The sequence below is a fragment of the Macrobrachium rosenbergii genome, chromosome 5, assembly GCF_040412425.1.
Source record: "Macrobrachium rosenbergii isolate ZJJX-2024 chromosome 5, ASM4041242v1, whole genome shotgun sequence".
Classification (NCBI taxonomy): domain Eukaryota; kingdom Metazoa; phylum Arthropoda; class Malacostraca; order Decapoda; family Palaemonidae; genus Macrobrachium; species Macrobrachium rosenbergii.
This window is the reverse complement of record NC_089745.1, coordinates 29706444-29728161: the sequence shown is the minus strand read 5'-3', so window position 1 is coordinate 29728161 and position 21718 is coordinate 29706444. Positions and strand designations below refer to the sequence as shown.

General features: G+C 35.4%; 1 pseudogene; it reads left to right on the top strand.

Annotated features, from left to right (window-relative positions):
* Nucleotides 1–10192: 10192 nt before the first annotated feature.
* On the top strand, nt 10193–11850 carry LOC136839027 (cytochrome b-like; annotated as a pseudogene).
* The last annotated feature ends 9868 nt before the right edge of the window (nt 11851–21718 follow it).

The following is a 21718-nucleotide window of genomic DNA, read 5'->3' as shown; positions in this document are numbered from 1 at the left end:
AATATGTACGTACCACACAGAAATCTTACATCAATTTCTTTGCCGCGTCCTAAAGTCCTTTTTTAGGTTACATGAATGTTCTATGGCTACCATGTGACGTGATAAAAACGTCATTCCATGTTTGGCACCATACAGTAACGTGGCAAGGCATCTTTGTCTCGATTTCACATTGCTCAACAACGAGTTCACTGTACCTTAGGAATAACTTGGTAAGTTCATTTGTTCAGGCCAGCATTTCGACCTGGGCCTTTGGTTTAGATTCAGTGAAAAACAGCCGACTGAACCATTCGGGTACCTTGATATTTGTGCATAAGTGACAAAGTGGTTCCATTGAACATTTTGTTCATAGTGTGATATAACTTGATTACCTCAAGCAGGGTCAAATGATTGTTATTGTCCTTGTTGCAGAGTTACGGCCATCCCACTGAGGCCTATGCCACACACGCCAAGCAAACTCTATCCAAAACAACAGTTGCCAAAGTCTACCCAGTTCCCCTTGACTTCGGAGTCACCTCCTACACCTACATAGACAAAATATAACAGAACAGCTAAAGCGTGATGCAAATCTAGATTCTGCCTGGAGATTTACAGCCTTGTTCTGTTTGCTCAATACGCCTACAACTGTGCCATTTTTTTCAAGGTTTCGAAGGAAGTATTTTAGTCTGATTCCTCTCCCAAAGGACCATGGAATTGCACTCTATATACATTAATAAACATACATACACTTACACACACACACACACACACACACACATATATATATATATTATACATATATATATACATACATACATACATACATACATATATATATATATATATATATATATATATATATATATATATATATATATATATAAAGTATGTATTTATGTAAGTACTATGCATATATTAATATTTTTCAGCCTTGATCTGTTTCCCCTGACAAGGGGTGTCCCCTAATGTCTGTTGAATAAAGGTATATCCCTCTGCAGTAAATTTCTCCCAAAGTATTTTCTTGTCCTTCACCTGAATATCACACAAACACTTTAGATAATTTTTGACCACATTTTCCTTACCACCAGAATAGTTTATCTCTCCTCACAAAATTCTATACCCTTTCCACAAACCAAACCTCTTCCATTCTCCCCATATGACCAAACTATCTAAAATGACTGTGATTTGTCAATTCACCCTCGTTGATATCATTGCGTCGGCAGGTCTGCATTGCTCGCAGCTTTCTTCTGTGGCTTATCTTGATAGATTGCAAGGGGCCATTGGTTTAGCAACTGACGAGACTAGGTTTAATTGATGGGAAGATAGAGAACCACAATATTCCCACGGCTTAATCTGAATATGACTGATGCTCAAAATAGTGAATCCATGTTTCAAACTGATGCACATGAGCTATACTATCTGCTAGAGAATTGGTAATTAATGCTTTTGGATGTACAAATTGTGGCGCATTTGCTTTATCCCTTACCTGCTTGGATTCAGCAACCGGAATCTTCAATCAGGCTCTTCTTATGTAGATGCTTAATTACGGTGGGAATCTTTTTTTTTTTTTTTTTTTTTTGCCCAAAGTGAGATTTTGCTTACATCTAATGACTTTCAAAGGTTTTCACTTGCAATATAATAAATGTAAATTTGAAAGTAATTGGTAACCATGAAAGTGAATGCAATATGCAACTATCCGCAAACGGTTTTATTGCTAGTCTTCTTTCTGGGTATGGCTGAGAACTGTGTGGTCAGCTTGCATTACTCAGAATGCCTCAGCAACTTTCATTCTCCCCTTAAGAAAATAACATTAAGCATTCACGATTTTTACTCGTCACCTTAACCTCAACTTCGCTAAAATTCAAGTTAAACTTACTAATCTTATAAATACTTGAAAACTGTTTCGCAAGCCTTTGCAATTTCTCAGCAGTATCAGCAGTCAGCATTGCATCATCTGCCATCATCTACCGCATACTAACCTACACAAAGCAGCAAGAGAGAGAGAGAGAGAGAGAGAGAGAGAGAGAGAGAGAGAGAGAGAGAGAGAGAGAGAGAAAGAAACTCCATCTCATGCCTATATAAAACTAATCATTGTTCAGTTCATTATATCCTACGATATCTATAATCGGTTTTCTTTGAAATCAAAAACAATTAATAATGAATTAATAGTTCACATTCCTCCCGTAGTAATCAGGATTCTTTACGCGGAATGATTATATGTGCCATCCTTGTATACATAGCGAGAAGGCTGTACTATTAGCTCGTATGATGCTCTCAGTGTGTTCTATTATATAATTAAAACAATATTAGCTATTTTCCTTGACAATATCATATTATTTGGGCTTGATATTTCCCGTATTAACCGAATGGCTTTGAAAGCCTACGGGTGTATAAAACTTTCAACAGCCTTGAATCGTTACCAACCAATTACGACACGAAACTCGTGATATTTTTATATTTCCTTTACACTAATTAATGAGGCTTTGTTTTAAATGCTAATTGTGATGATGAGAGAGAACCTTCCTCATTCTCTGACAGAAAAGATTAGACATTCTATCTTTCATTCTGCGATCGCAAAAGTGAAGCCATTCTGGGCACATCGCTTCAGACTATGAATGATGAACGGTAATGAAGGATTATGAAGCGGACTGTAATCCCTATTCATACTTCATCGTCATTTTTGCTCTTGACTTCAGAAATTGCATTTCATCGTTCATCAAGAAATGTGTGTGTGTGTGTGTGTGTGTGTGTGTGTGTGTGTGTGAGAGAGAGAGAGAGAGAGAGAGAGAGAGAGAGAGAGAGAGAGAGAGAGAGAGAGAGAATTTTTTGAGCAGTCATTTGGCCCACGGCAATAAGGTCCTCTGCAGAGTTTTATGGTTTCCATGGTAACCCACGAAGCATCAAATCTCCAGCATCCATCTTATCTCCAGGTCACTTAATCTTCATGAAATGGTATTTTCCTTAAGATTCTAACTTCGGGTAAAGATTATTATATTTTGCTCTTCTTCTTTGCAGTAATAACGAATCATTTTATAATTTAATTCTCTTTTTCTTGGTAAAATTACATTGTTATGAATCGAGGATATAATATTGCTGTTATGGACATCCACATATGCACATGTATACAACACCCATGATAATAATATGATTACATAAAAATATGTATATTAAGCTATCTTGTATAATTCCATACAATTCCATAGCCTTGCTCATATGTATCCCTAACTACACAATTTTACACATATGTTTCAGACAAATGTGAAATTTTGCTTGCATTCTTAGTTCATTTATTACATAAATTACTCAAAACGGTTTCAAATATATTATATTTCTGCATTAATATGTTTGGAGACTTAATGCAGTTCTGTAATAAAACCAAAATTCCCATAACTAGTTGAAGTAACTGAATGTGAAAGGGTGCATTTGCCACAAACAAAAACTAAGAGGCCACTGTATTTTTTGAGAAAATTTATCCTTCAATGCCTTCTAAAAATTAATCATACCTCGTAGATATATTAAAATCGCAATATGTAGAAAAATGCCTCACACTAGGAAATCAATTGTTAGAAAAAAGTTGGCAATTGAATTTATTCTTAACAGAAATTACTAATGCTCTTCTAATGCCTGAAAGCTCCATTTTCAAGTATATTTAAATCACCACAACAAAAATCTATGACCCAGTTCACGCTCTCAGTAAATTATCTTTATATCTCGTGGACTAGAACTGATATTAGGCATCCAATAATATCGCAATCATTAATCACATGACTAAGAATATTAGGATAATTAGTGCATGATCTTCAGCAGGAAAAATACCACCTTATCATTGGAGAAGATGCTACAACTAAATGGGCGATTAATTCATTTCTGAAACATGTATAACAAAAGGAATAAACATAGATAACATAAGAATACAAAAGAGGAAAAGACGGGCAGATAAGACAGATTCACCAAAGAGTAACCTTTCACCCAAGTATCTCTTATATCTAAAGTAAGCATTCAGTGTATTTCAAAGAGATTTACAGAGCAGACTGGGTCCACTAATCAACGATGAATAAATCCTTCCACACGAGCAAAACATTTCTTCTAAACATTATGATCTTTCATGCCAATACAAACATCAAATAAGTCACCAAGTGATACTAAAATCTCCAGTGATTAAGGAAAAATGAGAACGTTTATCACGAGTAAAAACATGAAAAATCTGCGTGACACTAGAATGAAAAACATTTAAATCCGACATCAAAAAGAGAAAATTGACGAACGTCACAGTAAACAATCTCAAAAAATAACATGCCAATTAATGAATAAATACGGGAGAAAAAGAGAAATACAGAAATATCAAAGGGAACGGAAAAAAATACGAAGAAGCCGGAAACAGAGGGCAACCATAAAAAATCGGAAAACATATTTCTGCCGACCGAAAAAGGATGACAATAACACCTCCAGGGAGAAAATGCCGCGGTGAACAATGCGGGCGCGAAGCTGTCTGTCTCTTTCAATAAAATTCTTAAAGCCTCTTCACGCGACCTGGCTTCCCAGGGCAAAAGTAAGGCTCGGACCCGGATATTTAAAAATGTGCGACGGCGGAACGCGGCTCTCTCTCTCTCTCTCTCTCTCTCTCTCTCTCTCTCTCTCTCTCTCTCTCTCTCTATATATATATATATATATATATATATATATATATATATATATATATATATATATATATATATATATATATATATATATATGCTGGGAAAAACACTAACGTTATGACCAAAATATTTTGCCATTCCCTTTGCTCCCCAACCCCACGTATGAGGGATATTGCTTTGGTGGAATTTAGAAGAGGAAAAATAAAACAGTGAGAGAGAGAGAGAGAGAGAGAGAGAGAGAGAGAGAGAGAGAGAGAGAGAGAGATGGGGGTCGAGTGAAAAGTATAAAAAGTCACCTTTGCACCAAGTCTTTGATCTATCCTTCGAGCTATTTAACAGGACGAGGAACAGGAGAGAGAGGAAAAAAGGGAGGGAGGGCAGGAGCAAGAGTAAAAGGAGGAAAGTGAGTAAAAGGTGGGAAGGGGAATGATGGAAAGGAGAGAGAGAAAAAAAGAGAGCAGATAAGCTCTTGCTTTTGCGAGGAATGAAAGGACATCTTACTATTAATTCAAGGAACTACTCGACCAAATATCGAGAAACATTCTAACGATCAAAAAGAAGATATCAGAGGAGGCACAAACAAACATGAACCAGAGGATATAAGAATTGTCTTTAAAAAGAAATGTGATCCGCCGTATCACTCATATTCCAGATGGTAAAAGAACAAAATTTTATGGTGTTTGCTGGCCTTTAAGTTGTTCGTTGGATTCATTCTTTCTCTCTTGTGAGTGCAAAACTGCATTTCATTTAACCTGTCATAAAAAGGCCAAAATTATTACCATCATCATTTTATTATTAAACTTTTTACTTCAGGATTATTAGGCAAATTTTTACTATTATACCGCCCCCCTTTGAAGACGTAACTCATGTTTTTCCTATGGTTTCTTATGCTTTGAACGAATTTGACCTTTAAAACCGTCGGGAATTATTCCGTTTTTCGTCAACTCCTTCCAGCCATCATTCAGGGACATCCTGGTGGGAACCGGAAATTCTTAAGTGAAGGAACCACAAAAAAATAAAAAAACCCGTGGACAACACAAAACGAATGAACTACAAGGATGTATTTAACCTAACCCACTTAAGGCGCCGGTTCCTTTCTTAGCCTAGGGGTCTTCGTCCCCATGGACACCCCACTAACCTAACTAAACTGCGGTGCCGTGTCCTTACATGCCTCCCACCCATCACCCACCTAACCCAACCTAGGGAACTGTAAAGTAAGACTATACCCTGTGGTTGTATTTTCTGGGTCTATGTGGTTTATGCCCCTGTTGTCTACTATTGGCGCCAGAAGAAAAGTTTTATGAGGGGGCTCTATTTATTCTCAGTTGGGAGACGGGGGTTGATCTGAATACTATGGCGGCCAGGGTATTTATGGAACTTTAATAAAATCTTCTGGTTACCTTCAGGCTATTCAAGAAAATAGAATTAAAACTTATCTAGTGATTTTATTAGTTTGATTAGTAGGATTGTTGTTAATTATTTAAACTTAAGAAGCTTAATGTTTTGAGCACTACACTTAAGCTGTAGAGGAGGCAGGTTTGTCCTTAGGTATTTTAAAAAGGGTTTGTACCTCTGGCGCTACAATGAAAATGTAGCGAGTTTTTATAATGTAATTAACACGCTACATTTTCATTGTAGAGCCAAAGGTACAAACCCTTTTTAAAATACCTAGGGACAAACCTGCCTCCTCTACAGCTTCGGTGTAGTGCTCAAAACATTAAGCTTCTTAAGTTTAAATAATTAACAACAATCCTACTAATCAAACTAATAAAATCACTAGATAAGTTTTAATTCTGTTTTCTTGAATAGCCTGAAGGTAACCAGAAGATTTTATTAAAGTTCCATAAATACCCTGGTCGCCATAGTATTCAGATCAACCCCCGTCTCCCAACTGAGAATAAATAGAGCCCCTTCCAAAACTTTTCGTCTGGCGCCAATAGTAGACAACAGGGGCATAAACCACATAGACCCAGAAAATGCAAACACAGGACATAATCTTAAAGACTTAAGCTTGTAATTTCTACCATCAAATTTAACACATACCCCCACACACCCGCCAACCAGCCTAACAGCCAAAGCAAGCAATTTTATAGACAGTCAAACACATCATAGTAGGAGATGGAAAAACAAGACAAGACTCAGCGGCCCCGCCCACTACAACCCCCACTCTCAATCCAAGCATGGGCCAAGTCATTAAAATATCAGAATCACTTACTGAAGAAATAGAGCTTAAGTTATAATCACCACTAAGCCTGCAATACACCAAACGAAATCTGTAACAAACAGGAAGACCAATCACCCTAATAGGTATAAAATTAACTAAACCCCCTACCATGCGAATATCTTGATAATCCCCGATTCTGTGAATGATACATCCAGCACACATAAACAAAAGAGCCCTAAACAAAACATGAGTCAACAAATGAAAGAAAGCCAAAGTAGCCCACCCTAGCCTTAAAGTAGAATTATAACACCCAGTTGTCTTAAAGTAGAAAGAGCAATAATTTTTTTTTAAATCGGTCTCAACATTAGCCCCAACCCAGCCATAAATATAGTTAAACATCCCAGCAATAACAGTAAGGTTCTCGCAAAAGAGGATATTAATCTCGGCCTGAATGGAATTAAAAGATAAGCCCCTGCAGTAACTAGAGTAGAAGAATGAACCAGAGCAGAAACAGGGATAGAAGCCGCCATCGCCGCAGGAAGCCAAGCAGAAAACGGAATTTGAGCTCTCTTAGTCATGGCAGCCAACACAACTAAAAAAATGACATACCTATTGGCGATAGACTCTTCTCCAACATAAAAATACAAATTTCAGCCCCTCAAACTCAATATCAAAGAAATACTAAGTAAAATAGCCACATCGACCACCCGGTTAGACAAGGCTGTTAACATACCGGCCCCAGCAGATTTTTCATTTTGGTAATAAATAACCAAAGCGTAAGACATTAAACCCAGGCCATCTCACCCTAACAAGATTTTAATCATATTAGGACTAATAAACAACAAAAGCATAGAAAGAACAAATCCTAAAACCAAATACATAAAACGCCCAACATTGTAATCCCCAGAAATGTAACCACCTCTATAGAACTAAACTACAGAAGAAATAAAACAAACTAAAGATATAAATATCATTGACATCCAGTCAATAATCAAAGCTATTTCAATGCTAGCCCTATTAATTCTAATCAACTCCCAGTCTAAAAAGTAACAACAACCAGAAAAAAAATAAACTTAAAGAAGTAACCAGACTAACAACAGACACAATCAATAAAAATACTATACTCCTTAAATTTATCTTATTATTCCACAACACTGCCTAAAATAAAAAAATTATATCTTTGGATCCACAAACCAACATTTTATTTAAACTATTTAAGCTATTAACAAACCAAAATCGAACCCTACAACACTAAAACATTCAAGGGTAACCAATGAAGCATTAAAACTAAATATTCCCGAACCTTACCAGAGCAACAAGAAAACAAAGCCCTAAAATACTTCCCATGCTGACTCAAAGAAAACATATAAAGTCTAGAAGAGCCTTTAAAAAAGAAAGTAAAGCAACTGGAACCATTGCCAGTAATGCCCAAGAAACAACCCTTAAAATAAGACTGATCTCATCCAATAAATTAACGGTTGGGGGAGCAGCCATATTTCCAGGCCTTAATAAAAATAACCACAAAGCCATGGTAGGCATAAAATTAAGCAGCCCCTTTCTACGCCTCCCTAGACGTTCATACACCATATTAGCCAAACAAAACAAACAAGAAAAAGAAAGGTCATGCCCCACCATAACAGAAACAGGGCCAGACAAGCTCCACCATCTAAAAACTCTAAGACCACATAAAACCAAACCTATATGCGCCACAGAAGAATAAGCAATTAAAGCCTTAATATCAGTCTGACGTAAATAAATAAATCTTATGAAGATACCGCCTAACAGCCCAACCGACACCCACAATCGTCTGAAAGCCACAGCTGAATGAATAAAAAGAGGACACACCCGGACTAAACCATACCCACCTAACTTCAATAAAACACCGGCAAAAATCATAGATCCTGTCACCGGAGCCTCTACATGAGCCTTAGGCAATCGCAAATGAACCAAGTAGACAGGTAGTTTAACGATAAAGGCTATATTACTACAAATATATCAAACACCCAACAAACTTACCCTGCACTCAGGAACTAACGACAAACCAAATGTAACTGAACCACCCCTACTGTATAAGCTCAAAACAGAAACTAACAAAGGTAAAGAACCAAGTAAAGTATAAAATAACATATACACACCAGCTTGCAATCGCTCGGGCTGATATCCTCAGGCTAAAATTAAAATGTTAGTAGGAATTAAAGAGCTCTCAAAACACCTAAAATATTAAAAAATCAAGACAAGAAAATGTTAAAACTAAACTTAATAATAAAATACGTTAACTAATAAAAACACGCTATTAAAATCCTTAAAATTTTCGACTTTTTGCCTCCTTCTGACAACCAAGGCCATATTTCAAAAACTCAATAAAATCAAAATATATCCAACATAATCCAACCCACACCCTAACCCTAAACAAGAAAAAGAAAACCCATTTTAAGTGAATAAACCCCAAACATGAAACTAGCTAAAATCAAAGACACCTGCACAGCCAATCACCTATCAACTATCAAAGTTATCAATAAAACTATTAAAATAAACTTTAACATCTTGAAACACAGAGGCTCCCAAAATTATCATTCCCATGCCTACGAACAATAGAAACAAGTAAAGCCAAAGCCAAGCCCCCTCACACACAGCGAGAGTAAGAAAAACAGTACAAAATACAAATCTCCGCCTAAGTGTCCAAAAGCCTGAGCTATAAATCAAAAGGTGTTCACTATAATAAACTCCAAGCTTAACAAAACATTTAATAAATGTTTTCGTTTCCCCACAACAGCTAACAAACCACAACACACACAAAACAGTGGGACATAAAGTCAAAAATTTAAAATTGCCATTAGTTTCAATAGTTTAAACAAAATAATGGTCTTGTAAACCGTAGATGAATTTACTGTTCTTGAAGCTCAGAAAGACGAAAATATTCCCATCCTCAGTTCCCAAAACTAATATTTTTACATAAACTACTTTCTGTATCAACATGCTACTTCTGTCTTCTCTTATACTAATATCAACTTCAATTTGCTTCACACGTATAACACACCCCCTAGCCATAGGACTCACACTAATCCCTCAAACTGTTATAATTTGTGTATCCGCAGGCCTCATCAAAATTTATATGATTCTCCTATATCCTATTTTTAATTTTCCTAGGGGCAACACTAGTCCTATTCATCTACGTAGCCTCTCCCTCTGTAACACTCATTCTACCATTCACTGATCAAATAATAACACCAACTAAGGACATAACAGAACTCTCATTTCTAAGAAGACTTTAAGACATTCAATCCATACAAACATCACTTAGCCACATGTACAACCCCACTACATCCACTCTAACAAGCGTAATTATTTTATATTTATTACTAACTCTTATTATTTTAGTTATACTAAGATCAACCGGGCCCCTCCGAACATCCTAATGACAGCACCTATGCGAAAATCGTACCCACTTTTTAAAATCGCCAACGGAGACCTGGTAGACCTGCCCACTCCAGCCAACATTTCCATTCTCTGAAATTTTGGATCTCTTCTGGGCATAGGCCTATGCTTAATGGTTCAGACTGCAACAGGACCACAGCAAATGTAGACCTACCCTTTTCAAAAGTGGCCCACATTTGTCGAGATGTAAACTACGGATGACTTCTCCGAACGGTTCACGCCAATGGTGCCTCATTCTTTTTCATTTGCCTATACAGACACATCGGACAAGGAATCTACTATGGATCATTCTTATATATGCACACCTAATCAGGGGGAGTAATTATTTTATTCTTAACTATAACTACAGCCTTCCTGCGATACGTACTACCTTGAGGACAAATATCATTCTGGGGGCTACCGTAATTATCAACTTGATGTCAGCAATTCCATTTGTAGGGACAGACTTAGTACAATGAATCTGAGGGGGGGTTAGCAGTAAGTAACGCAACCTTAACACAATTCTTCACCTTCCATTTTTTATTTCCATTTATTATTGCAGCTGCCTCCATAGTGCACATTTTATTCTTGCATCAAACAGGATCCAACAACCCCCTACGAATTTCCAGACAACTAGAAAAAGTACCATTCTACCCATATTTCTCATTTAAAGACCTCGTAGGATTCGCAGTCACATTGGCCGCCCTAATCATCCTAACACTCCTAGATCCCTATTTACTCGGAGACCCAGATAACTTCATTCCAGCCAACCCACTAGTCACACTGGCACATATCCAACCAGAATGATATTTTTTATTCGCTTACGCAATCCTGCGATCAATTCCAAATAAACAAGGAGGAGTTATCGCCCTGGTCATATCAGTAGCTATCCTGTTCATTTTACCGTTCACGCAAAAAACAAATTCCGAAGACTAGCTTTCTACCCAGTCAGACAAATTTTATTTTGATCTATGATTAGAATCGTAATTTTACTCACATGAATTGGGGCCCGACCAGCAGAAGATCCATACATCCTCACAGGACAAATTCTAACAGTCTTATACTTCTCCTTTATCATCAACCCGCTAGCGGTAATTGCATGAGATAAACTCATGGACTGACTATTTATCTTTAGGAAGAAAAGTGTTTTGAAAGCACCCAACAAGAGTTCGAATCTCTTAATAGTCCATCATAATTTTCTTGCAAAACTATACTAGAGCAACCTCCAAAAAAAACTTTAATCCTATAAAAAAATGCAATAATTTAAAGCCACAGGAAGAAAACGCTTTCAAGAAAGATATATCAACTTATCATAACGCAATCGTGGTAAAGTAACCCGCACCCAAACAAAGCAAAAACCAATAAATATAACATAACTTTTATGTAAAACAAAAGAGAAACAAGATCCCCCCTAAAAAAATAATAGAAAAGAGAGTCTTCAAAAACAGAATCCTAGCATACTCAGCCATAAAAATTAAAGCAAAACCACCGCCCCTGTATTAAGTATTAAAATCAAGACACTAACTCAGATTCCCCCTCTGCAAAATCAAAGGGAGTCCGGTTACTCTCAGCCAAACAAGAAGCAAATCACAGCAAAGCCAGAGGAAATCCTAAAAGAAAAAATCAACAATAACGTTGATAGCTTTCAGACAACCCCAAATCAAACCCTCCTGCTAAAAACAATATACTAAGTAAATTAAAGCGAGGCTTACCTCATACGAAATAGTCTGAGCAACAGCACGAAGACAGCCCAAAAGAGAATATTTAGAATTAGAACCTCATCCTGTCCCCATGGTAGAGTATACCCTTGCCCTAGTACAACAAAGAAAGAATAAAACTCCAAATTCAAAAGAAAACATACCAAGCTCGTACGGTATCAAACACCAACAAACCAAAGCAATAAATAATCTAAACACAGGAGACAAGTAATAAGGAATGAAATTACTCATCGTAGGGAAAGTTTGCTCCTTAGTAAATAATTTAACAGCATCAGAAAAAGGCTGCAACAAACCGGCATAACCTACGTTATTAGGTCCCTTACGGATCTGGATATAATCTAGAGTCTTTCGTTCAAGCAATGTCAAAAAGGCAACAGAAACCAAACCCAAATTCACTAAAATTAAGTAACTAACTAACTTAATCAAAACCATCAGAGAAAAAATTCACAATGAACTACTACCTATTGCCTACAGTAATCATTATATTAACGGATCCTAAATCCGACGCACTAATCTGCCAAGGCAATCCATTAAAGTTTATTTTATATAAAGACTATCTCAAAAGCTCAATCCTTTCATACTAAAGCTATTTTTAAACTCCTGAAAGATAGAAACCAACCTGGCTCAAACCGGTTTGAGCTCAAATCATGTAAAATTTTAAAGGTCGAACAGATCCACCAGCTAAACGGCTACACCTAGCTGAAATTTTAATTCAACATCGAGGTCGCAACTACTCTTGTCGATAAAAACTCTGAAGAAAATCACGCTGTTATCGCTAAAGTAACTTATTCTCTTAATCCCCAAAGAAGGATCAGGCACTAATTAACACTATAAAATTTATTAGACAGTTACGTATCATATCTACATCTCCCCAACGAAATATAAACCAGACAAAACTACTTTTCACCCACATCGCAGATCAAGCCAAACTTATATCAAGTTTTATAGGGTCTTATCGTCCCACTAAGTAATTTGAGCCTTTTCACTCAAAAGTTAAATTCAGACATCGTAAAAGAGACAGCTTATCCCTCAAAATTTAAAATATTAACACTTAAAATCAACTAACCGTACATATAAATATTTTATCTATCACTTAAACAGTAAATGAAATTCTTTACTAAAAATAGAAAGCACCTTATAAATAAAAAAAACTCAGTATTACTTTAACGTTATACTAAGATGGCTGATTTTAAGCCCACCTCAAACGAAAACATACAAAGCGCTTGACAAAACAGCGGGTGAGAAGCTCATTCCTCCTACCATTACTATTAGATTAAATTTTAACCCAATACAAAATTAAATAAACTTAGTAAACCAGATATACAAAGACCGACTAACGTGTCACCACTACAGATCCATTACAAATCACTTTACAACGTAAAAAAGCGATAAAATCTAGCTCTCCTTGTTTCGGGACCTCAAAATTAACATGCCAATATAATTCATCCCTGATACGAAAGGTAGGAAGATCAAACACTACTTTACCCAAATTCAATAATGATTCCATCTATAATCTACAAACAAAATTCTATGAAACACTAACACAATCAATTAATTTTTTATTAAACTAAACTTTAAACAAAATCACACTAATAACAAGCAATTATTAAGTAGTGCCTCAAAGGCAATCCTTCCAGCGTAAATGGAGTGTTTAAACATTAGCCACAACTCATACTTCTAGATGCATTTTCCAATACAACTACTATGTTACGACTTATCTCACTTGAAAGAATGAGAGCGACGGGCGATGTGTACATATCCTAGAGCTATTATCAATCTAACATATTAAAAAAGAAATACAATTAAATCCACCTTCAAGACTCTGTTTCAAAGAACTATTCGTTTACAAAATATAATGTACTATAACCCACCGTTATCTTTGCCAGGGGCTGTACCTTGACCTAATATACTTAATATAAATTAATTTTAATGGCTATATTAATACACCACATAATAATGGTGGTATACATACTGTTCAACAAGACAAAGTAAGATAATTCGTGGCATATCGTTTAAATGGCAGGTTCCTCTAACTAGACTTGGATACCGCCAAATCCTTGAAATTTCAAGATCATAACTGATACTAATCAAGTAACACGCTTTAAGTTTAGTATAACAGGGTATCTAATCCTGGTTTAAATCTAAACTCCAATGGCCTCCAAGAAGATCCACGAACTTCAACTTTACTACTGAGCTATAAATTTCAACTCTTAACTCACTAAAAGAAAAAACTCACAAATACATATCCTGTAACCAATAACCTTATACCCTCCAAATTTACTCCCAGTCTAACCGCGGATGCTGGCACAAATTTAACCTGAAACTCCTGGAATTACTGATCGAAGAACTACTCCAAATCCAAATTCATATACTGAAATCTAACTAAACAAATCTATTGACTTTAAATATCTCGCATCTACTTACATGTACTGTAAATTATCCCTCAAACAGAGGACAAGCAAGGATCAAACTTTCAAGCCGAATGAATTTAAAATAAAGAAATGTAAAACTAAGTTTACACAATTATTAATTTTAGAATAATACATAAATGCACATAACATAAAACTTATGCGTAAATAATCGCCAACACCAGAGGAAACATACTTCCAAGAAATGACACCCACTCACTTAAAGTAATTGTTTTTATGATAATTACTTTATACAAATCATATTACTTAAATTAGAAATATATATATATATATATATATATATATATATATATATATATATATATATATATATATATATATATATATATATATATATATATATATATTAGTTTAATAACTAACTTAACTTAACCAAACGAATCTGATCTTCAAAATCATCGTAAATTATTCGTTTCTGTGGTTCCCATCCCAGTTCCCACCCCCACTGATTCTTTATATACAATCAGGTCAGGTTCATTTCAAAACACGTAAAAACGTCGCTTATCTATTAATATCCAATGTTTTCCTTTTTAAAAGTCACAGTCTGAGCCCAAGGAGACAAGTCTTCTGCTAATCCATAATATATTTCCAAAGTACCCTTCCATTATACCCTACTACGCCTCGTTAAAGCATCACCCTAAACTTTCTTTTATGATCTGCTGGCCAAAGATCTTTCCAGATAACGCCTTGTTGATACACGCAAACCGATGTCTAGCGGTATTCGTGCACCAGTCCCTGACATGGGGCACTGAAAGCCGGTATTTTGGGGAGGCCAGCGACAGAGGTCACGAGACGAATAGCATGTAGTTCGTGGCTCCGCAAATTCCTCTGTGCCGACCGGGAGCCTCCTTATCCAAGAATCCCTCTGAGTATCCAATTAAAAGTCCATTTGATAGAGGCTGTATGGATGTTGATTCACGCAATTTCCACTCTGTATTTAAGAAAGGTCATGTAAGCTGTATTCACAGTCTGCTCCACTGCATCCACATCCAGCAACCAAGCTCATCAATTACATTTTAGTTATTTCAGTATTGCTATTTGGCACTCGATTTGTTTAGTCCTCACATCGAACTCAGGTGTTTATGTAAATTACTCTTCTGATTTGTAATTAACTTTCTCTACTGAGTCCTTTCTTAAATTGAAATCTCACAAAATTTTTTGTTATAACGTGTTGATCTTCAGTCAGTTTCAGCGACGACAAGGTAAGAAGATAAATCAACACTTGTAATTAAACAAATGCCTCAGGCCTAACAGTAAAAAAATACTATTTCTTTATAAAGAAAGTTATGAAATCATTTTCTCCCACTGATCTTGTACTTTCTTGAAGTCCAATTTGGCTCAGGCCTCATCTACGAGTATATCATTTCCCCATGATCTGTACCTTTCCGTTGGCTGTACTACTTCCATACATAATGTTTCTCTTTCTGATTGTTCCCTCTCCTTCCCATCACATGCACAAATTATCTCAGTTACAAAAATTTGAGGTTGTTTTTCTGCCTCTAAACTCACATATCTCAACATACACCAACCATGCAGTCTGATCTCTCTGGGCTTCCTAGCAGCGTTCACTAGTACCAAGGATTTGTACATACATAATTAATTTTTGCTTTGTTTACAAAAGTGATATTTTTAATTGCCAATATTAGGGTAACCTACGCTTCATCCGGATTGTTGCTCTCTCCATACAAATTCTGCAACCCAATATGTCTCTAAGGTAACGACAATGTCCAACCCCTGCAATTCATACCTCTAATACATTAGAGAAGCATTTTTTTTTTTGTAAACAATAGTCTCCATATGTACAGTACATCAGCATTTAATGAAAATTGCTCATGATTAGGTCTAAAATGAATATATATATATATATATATATATATATATATATATATATATATATATATATATATATAATATATATATATATATATATATATATATATATATATATATATATATATATATATATATATATATATGAATATAAGAAGGCCCATAAAACACTATTTGAAGGTTGCAACCATATATTTCGAGCACTCGAGTGCTCGAAATATATGGTTGCAACCTTCAAATAGTGTTTTATGGGCTTCTTATATTCATATTACTCTGTGGTATATATATATATATATATATATATATATATATATATATATATATATATATATACATAATATATATATATATATATATATATATATATATATATATATATATATATTTTATATATAATATATATATATATATAATATATATATATATATATATATATATATATATATATATATATATATATATATATTATATATATATATATATATATATATATATATATATATATATATATATATATATATATATATATATATATATATATATATATATATATATATATATATATATATATATATATATATATATATATATATATATATATATATATATATATATATATATATATATATATGTACGATACGAATTGACAAGACATTTAATGTCTCGGAACCCAAAGAATGACTGGAACCACGAGTCGAATTAAGCAGCACATGAAAAATAAATCTAGACGTGCTATTGAAGTTTTTTTTTGAGCTGGTATATGAATCGTTATACTGCTGAGTTTTTCTACACTGCCGTTCATTTTTAGTGTATTAGACCGAATAACATAGCCACGAAAAGGGGAAAAAGTCCGCGAAATCATGAAACGAAAGGCGACAGCGATGAAAAGCAGAGCGCCAGCAGGCAAACCCGGCCACAATTTATTTGCGTAAATAATTCTTGCCAGCGCAATCTCATAAGACCGAAGTAGAAAGGCCTAAGCCGCTGGCTTTACCTGCATGAGTTATAGCCCTTTAATTCAACAACACATCTAAAGGGAATTTAATCCCACCCATTAATGGATCAACCTTCCTTCATCTTGCGCGGCGAAAATTTATTCAAATTGTATTTCACGGTGTTTGTGAGTGTGGGTGAGATTGTGTGTGGAACTTGTCCGCGTTTGAGGGTGTTTTATTAGTCAATCTTGCTCAGTTACTATGCTATATATTATTTGTACATGAATTATACGATTATTCCATAATCATCCATATATCTAGCACTGTTACAATAAAGAATGAAATAATTCTCTTCTACGAAATAGTTACGTAGCAAAGTGAAAATTTTCAACAAAGTATATGGTGAACGCAAATTGTAAAATAATAAGTAAATAAATGAACTAATAAACCAACAGCCATTTTACAGAAAAAACAATAACCCTTGTCCGCAATTATCCTTAGTAAACACACCTATTATAAAATGTGCATAGAGGGTCTATTGAAAATTTAAAGTTTTTATGCTTTCAGCAAAATTCATTTTCATCAAACTCACTGGAAAGATGCCGAAAAACAATTATAAAGTGTACCCAAAAATATGGATCTTTTGAGATTAATTTTTATTTTAAATCTTTAACATACCGAGAAGGTCAACCTGTTGAAATTACTTTTCATTTTAAATCTTTAAGAATACCGAGAAGTTCAACCTGTCTTAATTGAGGTCGGGTGCTGCAAGGAACACTGATTTTTGCAGACAGCTGACATAATAAAGCTGTCCATCGCCGCCGATTTTTCGCAACAGAACAGATTGCAAGTAGAGGGCACTCCCCACCAAAAAAAAAACTTTTATATGATTACAAACCATTGTCAATCAATAGTCCTGAATCTGTGTAAGAAAGTAGAGTTTTCAAAGGAATCCACTCCAATTATGGATTTTGGCCATTAAGATTGCCCAGCTCAAAATGACAAAACTTTTCTACAATTTCACAGTTTACAATGTTTAAAAAAAATCTTTTGAATTATATGAATATAAAAAACACATTTAAAAAATAAAAGTGTATAAATAAATTATATTACAGAGAGAAAGATGCAGTTAAAAATAATTATTTCCCACATTACGGAAAACTGTAATGAAGCAAATTACTGTTCACCGAATGAAATATTAAAGAACAAAAGTCGTCCAAAACTAGATTAAATGGACAGATGTTGCTGTCCTACTTCGACTTAAATGGCTATATATCAAATTTTAATTCTTTAACAGGTCAAACCTATATTGTGTTTCTCCTCATCTCTCTCTTTATCTATCTCCATAAATAACTTAGATACATAATCACGTATATGTATATTATAAGAGGGCAAACGGCAACCTTCCCTACCTGCCTTCCAATTCCCCCTCTTATAATCCACTTGCATTAACACCTCCAACTATCTAATTTATGGTCATGTTCCAATCACCAAGGATGGAAGGAAAAGCAAGGCGCCCTCAGCTGTGTGAAATAAGGTTTTGGGAGAAGGGTGTGCTGAGAGTAATGGGTTGTGGGGCTACTGACTTGGGGCTTACCAGCTGATTGCGTTACATCTCCCTCATGCCAGGGCCATGTCACTGACCTGTAAAAGTGTAGAATTGGTGGATATTTTCTTAGTAATCTTCACGCGGGTCTAGGAAATTATCTGAATGGAATTATTTGTTGTTCTGTGCATAAGCACATCGAGTATCTCAGTATATCAACACGTGTAATATGTAGTAATACCTTTTTTATTGTGTGCAACAATGACATTCTACAGGTACTAAACCCCCAGATTATACTTGCCTTCTTCCAAGCCGGGGCCAGAATTTCTCACTACTGACCCAAATTAAATACATTGGATGAGTAAACTACGCTTGTAACATTAAAATGATCTATACTATATTCTGAGAGCTATATACCTGTATGGTCTTCCAATTCCTCCTAAGGTGTCAGTCCAAAACACAAAACAAGATAACGTGAGCTGGCATTTACAAGGATAAGCTTTATAGAACGATCCGGGTTCCTGCACTGACCAGTAGGAAAGAGTACATGGGCTCAAGCTCCCCTGCACTTACTGGAAGAATAGAGTGCATGGGCTAAAGCTCTCCTGCACTGTCCAGATGGAAAAAATGCAAGGGCCGAAGCTCTTCTGCACTGGCCAGATGGAAAGAGTGCAAGGGCTGAAGCTCTTCCTGGATTGGTCAGAAGGAATAAGTGCATGGATTAAAGTTCCCTGCACTGGCCAAAAGAAATAACTTAAAGGGCTGAAGCTGCCCTGTACTGGCCAGATGGAAAGAGTGCATGGGCTGAAGTTCTCCTGCACTGGCTAGATGGAAAGAGTGCATGGGCTGAAGTTCTCCTGCACTGGCCAGAAGGAAAGAGTGCATGGGCTGAAGCTGTCCTGCACTGGCCAGATGGAAAGAGTACGAAGGCTGAAGCTCACTGGCCAGAAGGAAAAAGTGCATGGACTTCAGCTCTATGCTTTTACCTTAAAGTGATCTCAACAACAACAACAACAACAACAACAACAACAACAACAACAATAATAATAATAATAATAATAATAATAATAATAATAATAATAGGTATTCATCTTGGAAATAGATGAGAGAGTCAGATCTCGTTAGGGATTTGAACCACCAATCAGTGATTTAGATGGATAAACTATATCCAGTCACTCAACGGAGGAAATAAAATTACCTGATATCTTCCGAGTAATACGTAGGAATCACATCGAACCTACCATACCCATAGCTATAGTTAGACCCACTCCCAACATTAATTCAGCAGCAGTTAGTAAACATTTAATTCTCATTCCCAAATGGTACATGAAGAAGCAAGCACACTTTGCAAGTAATTTTACTCGTAACAGACGAAAAGAAAGAACCGGGCCTTTTAGGATTTTAACCACCGAGTGGTAATTTGCCACGCCGATATTAATAAGCATTCAATCAAAGAACGCATGATAACAATGTGGCCAGATATGCTACTCATATCATATATATATATATATATATATATATATATATATATATATATATATATATATATATATACATATATATATATATATATATATATATATATATATATAAATATATATATATATATATATATATATATATATATATATATATATATATAATTTATATTTGTTATTTATTTTTCTCATAACGACAATTCATTTAAAAAATGTGCATGGAGCATTTGCTTACGCAGCAACTTCACTACCTGATATCCAATCTGCGTTACAAATCAATAAAAATTCTTTTATAGACAAACAATACATTATATATGTTATGTATACATATGCTGTATATATACATAATCTACTTACTTTCAAGTAAGTTCGACTGATAGTCAGCAGAGGCTCTCTCTTCGATGGCTACCATTCCTCATACTATATTTACAAAGCTAAGACTCTGGGCAAATGGTGAAGGCGTTTCCAAACAGGGAAGAACTTAATTATAAGTTTCTGTTGGTCGTCTTCAAGATGAAGTACGAGGAGAAGTGTAGATGGCAGTATGTGCGTCACATCAAGACCCAAAAGAGGATAAACCGAAAACTCCATTGAATGTGTTCCTGTGCTACTTTTCCGAGATATATCTCCGATGAGATTTTTAAAATAAGAAGTCACAGCGTTATTAATTCGGTGGGGTAACGTGCACAGTAATGCACAAGAATGTAAACCCATTTTTTATTTTATTCTTCCATTTATTGCACTTTAGTTTTCTCTATTCAAACACGACCATCTAAAATGTACCCATTACAACTGGTATATAAGATTTGCAAACATTAAAGCTGGAAATAATTAAAGTACTAAAATAGCCAGCTAACGGACACAACCACGGACGTTGATGTAAAAATTATATAAATTGCAGTTTCATTGTTCTCTAGAAAATCTCTCAATTCTAAATATGAATGTGTGTATATATATGTGTGTGTGTGTGTGTACACGCTCATATCAAAACTGATATCTACGCCAGTACACAGATAACATCTTTGCTAATATTAGGAATTGATCTAACTGAAGAACCTCGTATCTGTTTTCCAAAGAAACTGGTCAGTAGTTTCACTACAGAACCTATCGGTGACAGGCTCTCTCTTTCCTTGGTTTTTTGTTAAACGATGACTACCCATTTGCACACTTCTGCAGACACAAAGCCAACGAATACTGGAAGGCGTTGGACGCCAATCTTGAATGCTGCGAGGACTGTAAACACTTAGTTCCACGTGCCCCTGTCAGTCAAAACTAAACCCATTATCACATGGTATGTAGTCAGTGCCAAATACCTTATCCGTCAATGCTCACCGACAGCAACTATAATGCCGGCGTCACACATTAGCAATTCAAGACCGTGACCGTCTTAATCTGCTCATTACGACGCAGTTAGTGACTGATCGGCATCAGTTGCAGGCCTCGGGCCTCAAAAAAAAAAAAAAAAAATCAGCTGATTCCGACACCATGACGTCATACATAATGAACATTTACGACAGCAGTGTGTACTTTGAGATGAAATTACAAACGTGCATAGTCGCACACGACAGTCGCCGATGATTCAGGCCACGCC